The sequence below is a fragment of the Syngnathoides biaculeatus genome, chromosome 1, assembly GCF_019802595.1.
Source record: "Syngnathoides biaculeatus isolate LvHL_M chromosome 1, ASM1980259v1, whole genome shotgun sequence".
NCBI classification, from domain to species: domain Eukaryota; kingdom Metazoa; phylum Chordata; class Actinopteri; order Syngnathiformes; family Syngnathidae; genus Syngnathoides; species Syngnathoides biaculeatus.
The window spans coordinates 5,641,504-5,657,500 of NC_084640.1; the positions used below are offsets into that span (position 1 = coordinate 5,641,504).

At 42.8% G+C, this 15,997-nt stretch overlaps 1 protein-coding gene across 15 annotated transcripts in view; it reads right to left on the reverse strand.

Annotated features, from left to right (window-relative positions):
* glcci1a (glucocorticoid induced 1a) overlaps positions 1-15,997 on the reverse strand; it is a 94,328-nt gene that overhangs the window by 35,744 nt on the left and 42,587 nt on the right. For 3 of the 15 annotated variants that reach the window (XM_061841505.1, XM_061841079.1, XM_061841424.1), the window contains 2 exons: positions 8,714-8,765; positions 3,309-3,432 (listed from right to left, as the gene is read on the reverse strand). The exons of 2 other annotated variants lie outside the window; for them this stretch is intronic. The gene's annotated coding sequence lies outside the window, so the exon portion shown is untranslated. Of the gene's footprint in view, positions 1-3,308; positions 3,433-8,713; positions 8,766-15,616; positions 15,712-15,829; positions 15,940-15,997 lie in introns of all 15 variants that reach the window. 10 more of the 15 variants (XM_061841339.1, XM_061840999.1, XM_061840743.1 and 7 more) reach the window with 9 other exon arrangements.

The window sequence follows — 15,997 nt, forward strand, 5'->3', positions numbered from 1 at the left end:
CCACGTGAGGATAAGCAGCTCATAAAATGCATGGATGGATAAAATTTGGAATCAAAGTGTATTATTATTGGCACTATATAAATAAAAGTTCTCATTAAACCTGTGGTTAATTCCACTAAGATAAACGAATTAACAATTCTGAAATGCAGAATGTTAAAGGAAGACATTGTTGAAACAAATAGGAATGGGCGCACACATTAAAAGTTAGTAGATGAGGGTTTCTTTTAATGCCAGAGTGATCCGAAGATTTCACAGAGAAAAGTATTATCGAAATTCCTCTCTCGCTCAGACATTCCAATGAGCCCGGCTGGAAATTTGACAGCTAATCAGCCTTTGCCATGCCTGTTGGTTCTGGTCCTGTTGTAACCCCCCGTCGCTGGTGGATACATTTCACCGAACAGAGAACATCCACTATCTGGCACAGGGTTCAAACTAACTCTGACCAAAAAAATTTAAGGGGTTAATAGAGGAATTCTTAGGGGCCGACACGACACGGAGCCATCGTGGCAAATCAAGAATAAGGAAAAACCATGCTTGGTTCATCAAAGGTTCCAGTACCTGTGACAGTAATCACCTGTCACCCCTTGTGGTAGTTCTCATTGATATGAACATTGTCAATGTCTTCACATAATTACTTTACATAAGAGTCTACAGATAAAAAGAATTCTAACAACAATTGCAGCTATATACACGTATTTACAAATGTCTTCTACTGATGTCTGTATCAGCACCCTTACTCTAGCTCCTTGAGCTGACCCAGTGCCTCCTCTATTTGTTGCTGCAGAGGTGCCAAAGTGGCTCTCTTGTCCTTTGCTCTGCCTCTAAGTGCATTGGCCTCGGTGATAAACCTCAGATTCCTCTTTTTTCTGCCTCCTCACACAGCCAGACAGCCTTCTCAATAAGCCTAGATATGTCAGTCTCTATTCTGGCTTTTTTGGCTTTGAGGCTGTCTATCTCTGCCTTAGCTGCCTTCCCCTTCTCTGCCTGTGTTGATGCATCCTTCTTTTCCTCCTCAAGATGCTGGACATAAATCCTTCTGGCAGAAAACGCAGCGACCAACAGCTCCTTTGTGATAGGCACCATGTCAGGCCCTCCATATTGCTGGACCACCTCCACTATTTGCCTCCGAGCAATCAGTGACTCCTTGCTTAGGTTGTCCTCTGTGACCCTCCACTGTAAATACTGACTGGTAAGTGTTGTCTTCTGAGAGCCAGCAAAGCAAGTATCAAAGCAAGTTGATGCTCCGTGTTATTACTGTACCGACCATTGAACAAAGAAAATAAAAATAATGTACAATGTTCAAGCATTTGAGACAGAACACACACAGGCGGAATTCCAAGTGTTGGGAACGGCGTGGCGCTGACGACGAACAATAACAGTCCCATGAAATGGCCCGTGGAGATTTGATGCTTTTCTAAGGAGTTGATTTTGATGTAGAGAATATATAGCAGGTTGCCAGCCTTTTTTTTTTTTTTTTTTTTTTTTTAAACACCAAGTTGTACTTTTCAAGCAGAAAAGCTTTTCGCAATAAACCGGCGGCATGGGTGGAGGGTGGGCTTACCACGTGCGGATCGCCGTAAATAGTAACCGGGAAGTGTTACACGTGTGTGTGTATATATATATATCTCCATCCATCCATTTTCTTAGCCGCACGATGGTCTAAGGTGTTCTGGACCCTATCCCAGCTGTCAACGGACAGGAGGCAGGTTACACACACACACAGACACGGGCAGTACGTGCAAACTCCACACACGGAGGTTCGGGATTGAACAGCTGCGCCACCCTCATTACGTATGTTGTTTCTTTCCCGTACCAGCACGAGAGGCTATAACTTAGCGGCTAATAACCAGTAATGATTAAATGAGTGTAAATTTCCCCGCTGATGAATGAGCCTCAACAGTGACAGCCACAGCTTTATCCTATCAGGTTGACCCCAAGGGAGGTGAAAGAAGGACACATTTGGGTGCGTTTTCTCAGTTTTGGTGCAGAACAAGTCGACATCTTAGTTTAGCTAGAACAAATGGTGTGTAATGCTAAGCACTGGTGACATCAAAGACGGAGTCAAGGATGTTTCTTCCGTGTTCGGCTATGAAAGCTGGCAGACATCCAGATTTTGCTTGGATTTAAAAAATGTTCTTTATTTTCAACTTTTTTTTAAATTACTGTACAAAACATATGTAATAATAATCTTACTTCCCATTGGAGGGTTTATTGAATATATGAATTCTGAGGAGAGTCTTCCTTTAACTACACTACAAGGGGTGAAAATGTAAACATTTTTCGCCAAGAACGACACGTGCTCCTTGAATTCAACCATGTCAACAGTGTTCAAAGTTTTCAGGAATTTATTTTTTTTTACCAACATACCTCTCCAACTTGTCTTTAATCAAAAGCCCTTCTCTGTTAGGAAATGTTTGCACAAACCTGACACACTATCTTCTGAAACTAGAATCTTTGGGAAAATAATGTAAACTGTGACCAGAGTAATTCAAATTACAACGAAACTGAACCACAAACTTCTTCACCACTGTTACAGATTGACTTTAGCTTAAAATCACTGAGGGATTCTCAAAACAAATGGTGTTCTGCCATTTCATGCAAGATTGATCAAAGTTTAGGTGTATTTATTCATAAATATAATACTATAATAATATTTTTTGCTAAAAACATTGAACAAGATGTGTATTTTATGGTACATAGTTTGTCTAGACAAGATAACTCGAAAATTGACGTTCCATACACGAAGGGAAAAAAAAGGAGAAAAGACAGCTGCTCAAAATCTTAGAATAGTGCAACTCAACGTTCAGATAGTATATTAATATTGATTGTATTCCATTAATAGATTAGATAATTATCAGTGTGCATTCAAAGTTAACTAACTACGGTATCATAAGTCTTAATTTCAACATTTAAACAGAATTTTTAAAAAGGATTATGGGTTTAATACAAACTGCAGTCATGACTTTGTGCAGCTAATTTTTTTTCTTTTCTGTGTTCCTTGCATTTTTGTTTTTAATGTAGTGATGTGTGTGTAGCTGTGTTTTTTTTTTTTGTGCACGCTACCCATACTATGAAAAGAGTAGACAAAAATTATGTCAGACCCTCCACATCCTGGCCACCAACTCTTCCATTTCCTTCTCTTGGGTAGGGCTACCTAGCAGTGCAAACCAGCAGCAGCTTCTTCCCCCTCACAATTAATTTCTTAAACAGCTAACTTGAAATTCAACCGTATCATGCTACCAATTTTTTGTCTTGAGTTTGTCACACTCTCCCACACCATTTATTGTCATACATCATACATTACTCACCCACTCACTGTAGTAGTCTCCCCACGCTGCAACATCTGCACATCTGTTGTTGACCAATACTAGCCTCTCACACCAGAGTAGCATCTGCTCCACTTGCACAATCGACTCAGGAATATCTGTAACACTTGCACAATCGACATTGTCTCAGATTATTACACAACTAGTATATTTAAACTGTATACATTCCTTGTAGTCTTGACCCCCATTGCCCAATAGTCACTGCACTGGATGATCGTTCTATTACTAACTGCTCTAAATGCTCGAGGAATCTCCATGATTTGCACAATTGTCAAAAAAAAAGTTCCATCATTGCCATATTACTAGCAACCTTTACTGCTTGATGACTGTTACTGCACTGTCTTTATGTCTCAACTGACTATTGTCATGTATGTTGTACTAAAGTGGCTCCAACTACCGGAAACAAGTACAGGGCTCCCTCGCTACTGGACGCTTCACTTTTTGGGGCTTCGTGTTTTTTTTTTTTTTTCTACCCCCCACACATAAGAAAAAAAAACTTTGGAAAAATACATTCATGTTGGCATATTGCGGGAAGAAAGATTGATAAAAAGGACGTGATTGGTCCCAGTGCAACATCAACCAATGAAGGCATGTGTGGATTTATCTCGTGAGGTGATTGGCAGTACATCATCAGAGACTCACCCAGCAACTTCCATTCTACCCTTTCCTTTGTCCTTCCTTTCCACCATTGTCCTCTAAGCTGTTGACTACGTGATAAGCTCTCGTGTTCACAATAACATCAAAGCGCTGTGCTAATGAGAAATCTTCTTCCGAAGCGCCCAAGAGGAAGAGGAAGATGATGACTAGCTGCAAAAAAGTACAACTTTTGGATATGATCAAAGACGGCAGAAATTACATTTTGTGGTGCACCATTACGGCGTGAATGAATTCACATTAGGCTACAAAAATTAGGATGTGGCAAACATCTGGACTAATGCTTCAATAACTTTTAATAAGGAAGCGAAACGTGTGGTGACTCCATGAAATAGGAGGATTGTTCGAATGGACGCTGAGTTAGCTTTGTGAATTGCGGATCGCAAAAAAAAAAAAGGCCCATGACAATGAAGAGGCTGAAGCAAATGCTGTGGAACATCTCGCCAGCACTAGTGCTGCAAGGAGCGATTCACCTCCTTGAGGACGAGGCTTTTCAGCAAGCAAAGGTTGGTTAGAAAAATTTCAAAAGCTTTACGACCTCAGAAGCGTATGGCTAGCTGTTGAGTTAAGCAACTGTGTTGACGGGGTTATGTCGTCGTTTAGGGGAATTTTGAAGCAGAAGAAAATAAGACAACTCCCCATCATGTTCTTTTCTTAGATAAAAACCTGTTACAGCGTCAACACCTCCAGCAGAAAATTCTCCAAGTGAGGAATGTTAATAGCGGAAGTACTGCAATAAAAATGTTACAGTGCAGCACCAGGTTTTAATAAATACTTAACTTGACATTTGAAAATCTTTGTCTCAAATATGCAAAGTATAAATACATACCGTACAGTTGACACATTTTAAACATTTCGGTACCCACATTCACACAAAAAACAACTCATCTCAAAGGTAAAAAAAAAAAAGAAAACGCAGCCATGTACACCGCCAGCACCCTCAGCAGAAGATTCGCCGAGTGATGAATGGTAACTATACGGTAATATCCATCCATTGATTTTCTGAGCCGTTTATCCTCAGAAGGGTCACGGGGGTGTGGAGCCTATCCTCAGCTGTCATCAGGCAGGTGACGGGCTACACCTCGAACTGGTTGCCAGCCAATTGTAGGGCACATTGAGACAGACAACAGTAACACTCACAATCATACTTAGGGGCAATTTAGAGTCTCCAAATGAATGCATGATTTTGGGATATGGGAGGAAACCGGGCTGCCCGGAAGAAACCCATGTAGGCACAGGAGAACGTGCAAAACTGACACAGGCGGGGCAGGGATCAAACACGGGTCCTCAGAACTTTGAGGCCAACGCTTTGCAACTGCGCTACCATATTGCCTATTACAGTAATAGAATACAGTAAATGTTTTATAATTAAAATTAGTAAAATTTATAACACTATATTTTTATGTTTTATAATTAAAGATTTCACTAAATATCTCTTTTTGTCTTAAATACGCAAGGTACCTAAACTGTTTACATATTCTAAAAGTTCTGGTGCCCATATAAACATACATGCCCTGGTACTTCGCAGTTTCTCACTTTTCACGGATGGCTCTGGTCCCAATTAACTGTGGGGAAAAAAAAGGGATACTGTATGTTTCTGACATTGTTGGCAAATGATGATTCTGATTCTTTGAAATTGCACTTACTATTTGAATCCCTCGTTTACTATCCTGTCTTACCCTTCTCTTCCGTTAACTATTTAGGCCCTTTAAATACATTTTCAAACCACTCTAACTTGCTGTTTTTACTCATTTCCTCCTTATCCTGGAATTTGCAGATCGCAAAACAGATTGAATGAGTTTGTGTTGGGAAAAAAAAATATTACAACGCAGCATCCTGCATGTCTATTCTCCCAGCCTTAAACACACACACACTGTCAGCTCAAGGCACATTTACATTTGGCTGTATTCAGGAGAAAGGAGAGCTTGATTTGTGCACCCAGACATCTTGGTTCAAGTCATGTTCACGATCCATCCATCAACGTTACTGTAGAGACAATTCTACAGAGCGGTCATCAAATCAGTACTGTGTACCTCCATCGCAGTCTGGTTTGATTCTGCTACAGAAAAGGACACATTCCGTCAGCAACAGACAATCAAAACTGCTGAAAGGATTGTTGGTACCACTGAACCCAACCTCAATGTCTTACAAGCTATCAGAATCAAGACAAGAGCAAGCAAAATCCTCTTGGACCCTCCACATTTTGGCCACCAGCTCTCCCAGCTGGTTCCCTCAGGTGGATGCTACATAACATCCATCCATTTTCTGTAGTTTTTTTAAAATACTGAGACAAATCGTTTTTTTTTTTTTTTACAAATACTTGGCAATAAAGATGATTCTGATTCATCCATTTCCGTCCCACTTATCCTGGTTCAGCTCACAGGAAGCTGGAGCCTATCCCAGTTATCTTCGGGAGATGCAGGGTACACTCAGGACTGGTCACTAACAAATCACATGACACATATAAACAAGCATTCACACTTACATTCATACCTACAGGCAACTCAAGAGTTTGCATGCATGTTTTTGAGATGTTGGAGGAAATCTGAGTACCCGGAGAAAATGTATGCGGGCACGGGGAGAACATGGCAAACTCCACACATGAGACTTGAGACAAAATGGCTCCCTTATCCTAGAGATTCAGCTCACTGATTCCCATTGCAACAACAAAATGTGGCTCTCTCTGGTGGCATTAAAGGTCAAGTGTCATCCCTATAAACATTCTAAAATAGATATTGAAATTATAAATACATAACATTATTCACTTCATTGTCTATCTGAAAAAATAAGTATGAGCAGAGTGCGCGTCATCCATGCGCAAAGTTGAGGAAGTGTCATTTGACATCCAAGTGGTCGCCATATTGGCTGCATCAACTGTCCGTTATGTCACCCCAGACATTCACCATTGAAAACACGCTTGGCCTCTACTATGGGACACACCCATTCAGACACAAAAGCTCTTTTTGAAGAAGAGAATATCTCACAATCGAGTAAAGTGTCCAGGGCAATATTACCCTATTGTTTCGAGCATATTTAGATGATATGCGGATCACTTCTAACTAACAACAGACTCCCAGACAGTTTGTATGAGCAAGCCCGGCAGAAGCCGTGCTCTTCCGCGAGGCATGGCTTGGCCGGCGGCTCGTTTGCGAGACACAGCTTGGCCGGCAGCTCGTCCGATCATCTACTATCAGACACGGAAGCTCTTTTCAATGAAGAGAACATCTCACAATCCAGTGAAGTGCCTGGGGCAATATTACCCTATTGTTTTAAGCCATATTTAGTTGATATGCGGATAACTTCTAACAACAGACTCCAAGATCTGTCTGTTTGAGCCAGCCCGGCCAAAGGCGTGCCTAAATACGGCATTGGCGGCGGCTCGTGGGACATGGAAGCTCAGCCGAAGCCGTGATCGATGGACACGGCGCCGACAGGCACGTCGACACATTTAGAACCTCTGACTTACAGACGCGGCGTTTTTGTTACGTTCTGAAAGGATTACGTCCTCCCCCCAACTATTGTTTTTTAGTGGCTCTATACAAACCTTCATTTGGAACCCACAAACCTCTCATCCTTTGCACCCGTGCAATCCATTTTTCACAACGAACCAGGCCTCTTGGGAACTTATGAAGGGTAAATCCATTGTCCCAACCGTTCGACCAATATCCAGCCATGCAACGAGCCGGCATTTTGGCAAACATGAAGGAACAATGAGCTACCTTCCCGCAGGTAAAACTAAGAGAAACAAACGAGTCCGCTTGAGCGCACTACTGCCTTCAACGTCACTTCCTGCTTCTTGTCGAAAACAAATCCCTCGAGAGGATTTTCATGGCAGGAGTTACAAAAAGCCATATACATCAAAATCATATTTTGTGGTGAAAAAAACAGATGGGTCCATACCGGCTGCCGTTTTTTCATTAATCACATACTAAATATCATCCATTTCATGACAGTGGCACTTTACTGGTAAAGAAAGGACGGTTTATAAAAGAACCTGCACAACAAATAAAATAAAGTTACTCGAAAAACACTAAGATTAATTTGTGATTAGTTTCAATGCAAAAATCCATCCATCTATTTTCAGAACTGCTTATCCTCACTGAGAGTCACGGGCATGCTGGAACATATGTCAGCTATCTCCAGGCGAGAGGGAGGTCACACCCCAAACTGGTTGCGAGCCAAACACAAGGCACAGAAACAGCCATTCCGACTCACATTCAAATCGACAAGAAATTTAGAGCAACTTACCACGCATGTTTTTGGCATGTGGGAGGAAAAATCCAATATTATTCCTGGATATTTTGAAAATGTGGGACTGTACTTTTTGGGCCAATACAGTCCATTGTCGCCATATTAGAAATTTTTTATACCCCCTTAAGATTATGTAACCATGACCGGCTAATTAACACAAGCCTGCAATTCGTAACAAGAGCAGCAGCAAGATCCCAAACATTTCCACTGAAGACTATCAGTCTGCTGCAAAAGATGGTGGTCCTGGAAACAAAAATCCACCGTCTTGAAGTGTATTTTGATATAAATAGACAGCCGAGGAATTAAACCACTGAACCCATGTCACAAAATGCTGAGCAGAACCCAACAGACAGTCACGCTAGTCAACAAATAGGACAGATGTGGACTGTGAAAATGGTATTGGATCATCCAGCACATCTCACTGAAATTTACTAGGAGCAAAGCCCAAAGATATGGTATTACATCTAAAAGGGACAGATTACCGAGGAATCTGGCTGGCCTGCGTTCCGTGCTTCTTCAACTCTGAGAGAGACACTGTGGAGAGTCGCAAGAGCAAAGGAAAAGAAAACACGACGTGAGTCAATCCAAAACATTGACATCTAATATACAAATAAATTTGAAGAACGTTTACATGACCTTGGTCAAGAATACTCATCCCCCACCACCTTTGAAAGGAAATAAACTATCACGAAAAAAAAGAAAAATATCCCAAATATTAAGAGTTGGTGATGGAGCTATCAGAGATGTGAATTTTTTTTTACAGCAAGAACATGAAAGTACGATGTTTTACCAATGACATGGTTTTTGATATCTCTATACAAATCCTGGAGATTACAAATCAGCCCCCAAATGTGAAATTTGTCACTAAGCTTTACACGATAAGGATTGGGGACGATGGCTAATCAGCAAGTTGGGAGAAAAAAAAAAAGATCACCCGATTCGATCAGAGGACAAAGCAATGTATCAATGAAAAAAAAATTTAAACTTGTTCATCTATTTAATTTCTCAAAAAAAATATATATATATCTTTGTTCATCTATTTATGCTAATGAGGCATCGTGACAGTCCGAACAAATGATTTTCTATTAGATGGCAGGAATCACATACAGTAACCTTTTGTGTTTCTTGGTGTGCTGTGAGATTTTTCAGCTGTAAAATACTAAATGTGCCTCAGCGCCATAAAGTTTGGAAATCACTGCTGTAATTTTTAATCTAATTCTTTCTATTCTCCTCAGTCAAGTCATATTCACATCATAAGGCAAAAACAATGGGTGCGAACATACTGAAATTAAATTACTTGACCGCCAACACGTTTTTCGCCATGTAGTTCTTATAAAACACCCAATACGTTCGATTGCTGTCATGGCCATGTTAACAAGTATATATGGTCCTGTTTGCATTGACAAGATAAAGCCCTGTGATCATGAAAAAAAAAGGATAAGCTCGTATTGGAATCCACAATTTTATAGCAGTAGTGTGACAACTATGACTAACAATATACTATAAGTTTTTTTTCTTTGTGACTGCAAGTGTGTATCTCATTGCGTGCAACAACACTCCCCCTCAGAGTCCATGATCTGCTGATCGGATCCAACAAAGGTAAAGAGAGACCACACCTTGGGGATCCAGAAGTGCATAGGAGTATTGCCGAACATGTGGAAAAAGCAAATGCTGTTCTCAAGATATAGGCTACTGACAAACAACTACATCGAAGTATAATTGTTACGTTGCACTTGAAAAGTAAAATTTGTATTTATTATTATTCATTGACATTTTCCACATTTTTATAATTATTTTTTCCATCCACCATCAATTTTATAACATTTTTATTTATTATTATTATTATTATTTATTTTAAAGGAAGAGCTGGCTGAGAATGTCTTGGAGGTGAAAGGAGTATCAGATCGAGTGATGAGACTAAAATTTGAAGTTGAGGGTGTTATGTATAATGTGGTTAGCAGGTAGGATGTGACCGAGGGTTGAAAGAGAAATTCTGGAAGGAACTAGATGAAGTAGTTCTGAGCATCCCAGACAGCGAGAGAGTTGTGATTGGTGCAGATTGTAATGGACATATTGGTAAAGGAAACAGGGACGATGAAGAAGTGATGGGTAAGTATGGCATCCAGGAAAGGAACTTTGAGGGACAAATGGTGGTGGACTTTGCAAAAAGGATGGACATGGCTGTAGTGAACACTTATTTCCAGAAGAGGGAGGAACATATAGTGACTTACAAGAGCGGAGGTAGAAGCACGATTATATTTTGCGCAGACGATCTAATCTGAAGGAGATTACTGACTCTAAAGTAGTGGTAGGGGAGAGTGTAGCTCAACAGCATAGGATGATAGTGTGTAGGATGACTCTGGTGGCGGGTAGGAAGAATAAGAAGACAACGGTAGAGCAGAGAACCATGTGGTGGAAACTGAGAAAAGAAGAATGTTGTCCGGCCTTTCGTAAAGCGGTGAGACAGGCTCTCGATGGACAGCAGAAGCTCCCAGAAGACTGGAGTACGACAGCCAAGGTAATCAGAGAGCCAGCAGGAGAGTACTTGGTGTGTCTTTTGGTCGGAAAGGGGAGAAGGAGACTTGGTGGTGGAACCCCAAAATACAGGGAGTTATACAAGGAAAGAGATTAGCGAAGAAGTGGGACACTGAGAGGACTGAGGAGAGGCGAAAGGAGGACATCCGAGATGCGACATAGGGCAAAGGTAGAGGTGGCAAAGGCTAAACAAGAGGCATATGAAGACATGTACACCAGGTTGGACACAAAAGAAGGAGAAAAGGATCTCTACAGGTTGGCCAGACAGAGGGATAGAGATGGGAAGGATGTGCAGCAGGTAAGGGTGATTAAGGATAGAGATGGAAATGTGTTGACTGGTGCCAGTGCAGCAGGTAAGGGTGATTAAGGATAGAGATGGAAATGTGTTGACTGGTGCCAGTAGTGTGCTAAATAGATGGAAAGAATACTCTGAGAAGTTGATGAATGAAGAAAATGACAGAAGGAAGAGTTGAAGAGGCAAGTGTGAAGGACCAGGAAGTGGCAATGATTAGTAAGGGGGAAGTCAGAAAGGCACTAAAAAGGATGAAAAATGGAAAGGCAGTTGGTCCTGATGACATACCGGTGGAGGTATGGAAGCAATTTGGAGAGATGGCTGTGGAGTTTTTGACCAACTTATTCAATAGAATACTCGCGAGTGAAAAGATGCCTGAAGAATGGAGGAAAAGTGTTCCAGTTCCCATTTTTCAGAACAAAGGCGATGTTCAGAGGTGTGGGAATTATAGAGGAATAAAGTTGATGAGCCACACAATGAAGTTATGGGAAAGAGTATTGGAGGCTAGACTCAGGACAGAAGTAACTATCTGTGAGCAACAGCATGGTTTCATGCCTAGAAAGAGTACCACAGATGCATTATTTGCCTTGAGGATGCTAGTGGAAAAGTACAGAGAAGGTCAGAAGGAGCTCCTTTGTGTCTTTGTGGATCTAGAGAAAGCCAATGAGAGACTACCAAGAGAGGAACTGTGGTACTGCATGTGTAAGTCTGGTGTGGCAAAGAATTATGTTAAAATAGTACAGGACATGTATGATGGCAGCAGAACAATGGTGAGGTGTGCCTTAGGTGTGACAGAAGAATTTAAGGTGGAGGTGATCAGCTCTGAGTCCCTTCCTGTTTGCAGTGGTAAAGGCTAGGCTGACAGATGAGGTTAGACCGGAATCCCCTTGGACCATGATGTTCGCAGATGATATTGTGATATGCAGTGAAAGCAGGGAGCATGCAGTGGAACAATTAGAAAGAGGAAGACATGCACTGGAAAGGAGAGGAATGAAGATTAGCCAAAGTAAAACAGAATATATGTGCGTGAATGAGAAAGGTGGAGGGAGAAGAGTGAGGCTACAGGGAGAAGAGATAGCGAGGGTGGTGGACTTCAAATATTTTGGGTCAACAATCCAGAGCAACGGGGAGTGTGGTAAAGAAGTGAAGAAACGGGTCCAAGCAAGTTGGAACAGCTGGCAGAAGGTGTCTGGTGTGTTATGTGACAGAAGAGTCTCTGCTAGGATGAAGGGCAAAGTTTATAAAACAGTGGTGAGGCCGGCCATGATGTACGGATTAGAGACGGTGGCACTGAAGAAACAACACGAAGCAGAACTCGAGGTAGCAGAATTGAAGATGTTGAGGTTCTCGTTCGGAGTGAGCAGGTTGGATAGGATTAGAAATGAGCTCATTAGAGGGACAGCCAAAGTAGAATGTTTTCGAGACAGGATTCGAGGGAGCAGACTTCGATGGTTTGGACATGTTCAGAGGCGAGAGAGTGAGTATATTGGTGGAAGGGTGCTGAGGATGGAGCTGCCAGGCAAAAGAGCGAGAGGAAGACCAAAGAGAAGGTTTATGGATGTGGTGAGGGAAGACATGAGGGCAGTTGGGGTTAGAGAGGAAGATGCAGAATATAGGCTAAGATGGAAAAAGATGACACGCTGTGGCAACCCCTAACGGGACAAGCCGAAAGGAAAAGAAGAAGAAGAATCAATTTTCCAACACTTATTCAAGGTAGGATCGTAGGGGGAGTAGCTTCAGTGGGGATGCCCAGAGTTCCCTATCTCCAGCCACTTTATCCCACTCTTCCGGGTGATAGCAAGCCATTTCCAGGCCAGTCAAAAGACATCGTGTCTCCAGTGTGTACTGGGTCGTCCACTGGGTCTCATTCCAGTGGGACAATTCCAGAACACCTCATCAGAGAAGTGTCCATGAGGCATTTGAATAACATGTCACACCCACTTCACCTGGCTCCTCTTAATGTGGAGGTGCGGCATCTCTTCTATTCCACTAGGTCCTTCAGGATTACTGAGCTTCTCACCCTATCTCTAAGGTGATAGCACGGACACAGAAACTCATTTCAGCCGCCTGTATCCAGGAGCTTGTTCTTTCAGTCACGACTCACAGTTTATGACCATAGATTAGTGTAGGAACGAAGATCAAGCGGTAAATTGAGAGCTTCACCTATCATCTTAGCTCCTTCTTTACCAAAAAGGACCAATACAAAGTCTGCATCACTGCAGACACTGTACCAATCCCTCTGTCGCTCTCTCCTTCCATTTTTCCCTCACTCGTGAACAAGACCTCAAGATACCAAGTATCTTGTGAACAAAGATACATGATCTCCTCCACTTGGGGCAGGATCTCAAACCTAATCTGGAGAGGGCATGCCACCCTTTTACGACAGAGGACCATAGTCTTAGAATTGAAGGTACTCATTCTTATCCCAGCCACTTCACACTCCATTCCGAACCGCTTCAGTGAGATTTGGAGAGCATGGCTATTTGAAGCCAATAGAACCACATAATCTGCACAAAGGAGAGATGCAATCCTGAGGTTTTGAAACCGGACCGCCCTGTATGCATTAGCTGCTCCTTCAATTTCTGTTAGGAAAAATTATGAACAGAATCGGTGACAAAAGGCAGCCTTGGCGCAGTGCAACCCTCACCGGAAACGAGTGCGACTTACTGTCAAGAATGAGGACCAAACTCTGACACGGTTCAAATAGGGAAATAACCGTCCTTACCAGGGGGTTTTGTACCCCATTTTCTGAAACCACCCCAACAGGACTCCTCTCGGTCGAACGGCTTGTTAAAGTCCCCAAAATGTAGACTGGTTCGGCAAACACCCATGCACCTTCGAGGACCCTGAAAAGGGTGTATGCTAGAGCTGGTCCAATGTTCCGCAGCCAGGAGGAAAACCACACTGCTACTCTTGAATCTGAAGTTTCAACTTCCATAAGGACCCTCCTATCCAGCACCACTGAATAGACCTTACCAGGGAGGCTGAGGAGTATGGCCTCAATGTAGTTGGAACACACCCTCTGGTCCTCCTTCTCAAAAAGGGGGACCACCACCCCAGTGTGCCAATCCAGAGGGGCTAACCCGATGTCCACACGATGTTGCAGAGGCGTGTCAGCCAAGACAGCCCCACAACATCCAGAGCGAGAAAGGGTGACAGAGGCCGAGAGAGGGCGAGAGAGAGTGAGAGAGAGCGAAAGCGAGAACCCAGAGTCTGCTTCCTCATGGGAATGCGTGTCGGTTTCAGGACATCTTCGAAGTATTCTCCCAAACGACTAACAATGTTCCTAGTTGAGGTCAGCAGTGCCCCATTCTCACTGTACACAGTGGTGTGCACTGCTTCCCCCTCCTGATAAACCGGAAGGTGGACCAGAGTTTCGTTAAAGCTGTCTGGAAGTCTCTCCATAGCCTTACCATACTCCTCCCATGCCCAAATTACTGCTTCAGTGACCACCAAAGCTGCATTCAGCTTGGCCAGCCAGTATCCATCAGCTGCTTCAGGAGTCCCACAAGCTAAAAAGTTGTTTTTTTTATCTATTCAAATGTGGAATATGCTTATGTTTAGTCAGCAGTCGTTATACTGTAATTCTAATTAAAACTCAAAATATTTCTTATTGGTTTTATTGAAATTATATTTCCTTTTTTTCCACCTCTGCAACAAAGCATGGAAATCAAGGACAATGCCTTGAGACGGGGAGAAATAACGATGGTAGTTTCAACTTCAAAGGTGGAGGGATGGGTTTAACTTGACGGGGATCACATGCCTTCCCTCTATCATCAGGTGCATTCAGTGCTGCTGGGGAGGAGGATACATGCAGTCAAATCTCAGATTGAGAAGGCATAGTGAAGTTTTTGTCCTGGCTGAAGAACGGTACACCAGCTCTTGACCCTTAGTAGGGTTCTGGAGGGCACATCGGAGTTCACCCAACCGATCTACAGCTGCTTTGTGGACTTGGAGAAGGTGTTCGACCGTGTCCCTTAAGAAGTCCAGTGAGGGGTGCTCTGGGAGTTTGGGGTCCAGGACGCCTTAATACTTTCTGTCTGGTCCTTGTAGAACAGATCTCTGAGTTTTTCTGCATTGCCTGCTATTTGTTGGATTTCTTTCCAGTGAGAAGTCACTGATGGTGTAGTGATAAACACACATCTGACTATGGTCCAGGCAGCGTGGGATCGATTCCTGCTCAGTGATGGTCGATATCTGCCCTGCGACTGATTGCCGACCAGTTCAGAGTACACTACACCACCTTTCGCCCATAGCTAGCTGGGATAGGCTCCAGCTCTCCTGTGACCCTTGTGAGGATAAGCGGCTTGGATAATGTATGGATGGATGTTTTTAGTGAGTGTTTGACTCTGCCATCTCTGTGTTTTGTTCATTACATTTATAGACAGAATTTCCAGGAGCAATCAAAGTGCTGAGGCAGACCAGTTTGGTGACCTCAGTATTATATATCTATTCTTCTGCACGATGTGGTTCTGATGGTTTCATGAAGCCGCATAGTTCAATTTTCGTTGGAGCAATTCACATCCAAATGTAATGCGGCTGGGATGAATACAACCACCTTTAAATCTGAGGTCATGGTCCTCAGCCAGAAAAGGGTGGAATACTCTCTCCAGGTCGAGGAAGAGGTTCTGCATCAAGCAGAGAATCTTGGGGCTTGTTCACAAGTGAAGGGGAAAATGGAGCGGGAAAGAGGCTGATTAGTGCAGCACTTGCAGTCATGCAGACACTGCCCAGAGGAAGCTTTCAGACACAAAGAAGAAAATGTGTCTACCGACTAGAACTGGAAACATTTAGGATCCTCCTGGAAGAGCTGGGCAAAGAGGCTTGGAAGGGAGAATTGTGGCCTTCCCTGCTTAGGCTCCTGCCCCCACAACTCGACCCCTGATCAGTGGGAAAAAAATGGATAGAAGGATGGATGGATCAGAAAACATTGCAAATC